Consider the following 2,500-nt stretch of genomic DNA (forward strand, 5'->3'; position numbering starts at 1 on the left):
GATTCCAACATCGCCATCTCTGAAGGCATCAGTAAGCATTGCAGAGAACATGAGGCTGAACAGCGTTGGAGCCAGGACGCAGCCTTGCTTGACACCATTTGTGACAGCAAAAGGAGCAGATGTTTCACCACTGTCCTGGACTCGAGCCTGCATGCCTTCATGGAATTGGCTGACCAAGGAAATAAATTTCCGAGGGCATCCGTACTTGGCCATGATCTTCCACAGTCCCTCTCTACTCACGGTCGAAGGCCTTAGTGAGGTCGACATAGGTGGAGAACAGATCAGCATTTTGCTCCTGACATTTCTCTTGCAGCTGCCTTGCAGCAAACACCATGTCAGTGGTTCCGCGCTCTTTCCGGAATCCACATTGGCTCTCAGGCAAATGACCTTGGTCAAGGTGTGCTGTGAGGCGGTTAAGTAGGATCCTGGCAAGTATCTTGCCTGCGATGGAGAGCAAGGAAATGCCCCGATGGTTATCACAGGCTTGCCGGTTCCCCTTTCGCTTGTACAAGTGAATGATAGATGCATCTTTGAAATCCTGGGGGATCGTCTCTTCTTTCCACATGAGTGAGTACAGCTGATGAAGCTTCTCAGTCAGCACAGTGCCTCCATCCTTGTAGACCTCTGCTGGTATGGAGTCTGAGCCAGGTGCTTTGCCACTGGATAGCAGACGGATTGCTTTCTGGGTCTCAAGAAGTGTTGGCGGATCGTCCAGTGCTTCGTTGGTGGGGACTTGTGGGAGACGGTCTATGGCTTCATCATTTATGGAGGAAGGGCGATTTAAGACACTGTTGAAGTGCTCAGCCCACCGTTCGAGAATGTTCTCCTTCTCGGTGATCAAGGTATTCCCATCTGCACTGAGGATGGGGGATGATCCTGAGGATGTGGGGCCGTAGACTTCTTTTAAGGCATCATAGAACCTCTTCATATCGTGCCTGTCAGCATATCCCTGGATCTCATCAGCTTTGTCACTCAGCCACTTATCCTGCATCTGGCGTAACTTTTGCTGTACAGTCCTGCGGATGGCATTGTATGCATCCTTTTTTGATGTGGACTTTGGGTTGCTCAGGTGGGCTTGATGCAGACGGCGTTTCTCATCCAGAAGCTGCTTGATTTCATCACAGTTTTCATCAAACCAGTCTTTGTGCTTTCTGGTCATGGGTCCAAGGGTCTCTGAAGCTGTACTATAGATCAGCTCACGCAGGGTCCTCCAGTCAGACTCCACATTCTGGTTGTCCAGAGAGGCGGATTCCAGACGATCTTCCAGCAGCTCCACAAAGGACTGTTTGATGGTGTTGCTTTTCAGCTTAGCGATGTTGAGCCGTTTTGGAGCCTTCTGGCCTTGGGGGCGTCTCTTGGGTTGGATTCGAATATTCAGCTTCGAGACTACAAGGCGATGGTCTGTCCAACACTCGGCGCCGCACATGGTCTTTGTTACACGTACGTCTTGCCTATCCCTTTTCCTGACGATGACATAATCGATGAGATGCCAATGCTTTGAGCGAGGGTGCATCCATGACGTCCTGTTACGGGTAGGGAGGCAGAAAACTGTGTTGGTTATCAGCAGTTCGTGCTCTGCACAGGTCTGAAGCAAAAGCAATCCATTTGGGTTGCAGTGGCCCACACCGTGCTTTCCAATCACTCCATCCCAGGAGATGTAGTCAGAGCCAACTCTAGCATTGAAGTCCCCAAGAATGATGAGCTTGTCTGCTTTAGGGATGGCAGCAATGACAGAGTGAAGGTCCTCGTAGAACTTCGCCTTCACTTCATCCGGGTTGGTCATGGTTGGGGCGTAGGCACTGACAATGGTGAGGTGCTTCTGGCCAGATGCCAGTGGGAGTTTCATGGTCATAAGCCTATCGTTGACTCCCTTTGGGATTCCAGCTAGCTTGCTGACAAGTGCTGTTTTTACTGCAAAACCAACGCCAGCCTCACGTCGCTCTTTGCTTCCTCGTCCACTCCAGAAGAAGGTGTAACCAGATCCCCGTTCACAGAGCTCGCCTTCGCCTGCAAGCCGAGTCTCACTCAAGGCTGCGATGTCGATGTTGTATCTGGCGAGTTCGGATGCAACTAGTGCTGTTCTCCTTTGGGGTCTGTCTGCGTTATCTCTGTCCAGGAGAGTCCTTATGTTCCAAGCACCAATGGTGAGAGGAACGATCCTTGTTTTTTTCTTTTCTTTCTCTTTGTTTCGACCGCTGATGTAGGGTCCCCGCCAGCCGCGGTATGCTGGCCAGGGTGATATGGAGCAGGCAATTTTTAGGGCACCTTTTCTAGCCCCTTCCTCATGCCAGGGAGGTGAGCAGTGCATTCCTAAAGAGGGCTGCTCAGACGCTCAGACGGCTGCCGAGCTCCATCGCTGCTCCTGTCGACGAAGAACGACCCTATGGCCTGAGCCGCCTGCGTGCAGGTCTGCGGCTGCGACTGCCAGTGTACCCACACCTGTCGTTTCGTCGCTCGCCTGTCGCCACAGGACTTGGGGGTGATGAAATGATGAAGGATG

The 2,500-nt window shown here is 52.0% G+C and overlaps 1 protein-coding gene across 6 annotated transcripts in view; it reads right to left on the minus strand.

Moving 5' to 3' along the window:
* Positions 1 to 2,500, minus strand: part of LOC143294854 (uncharacterized) — an 80,221-nt gene that overhangs the window by 75,991 nt on the left and 1,730 nt on the right. The gene's annotated exons all lie outside the window — the stretch shown is intronic.

The sequence above is a fragment of the Babylonia areolata genome, chromosome 20 (assembly GCF_041734735.1).
Source record: "Babylonia areolata isolate BAREFJ2019XMU chromosome 20, ASM4173473v1, whole genome shotgun sequence".
NCBI lineage: Eukaryota > Metazoa > Mollusca > Gastropoda > Neogastropoda > Buccinidae > Babylonia > Babylonia areolata.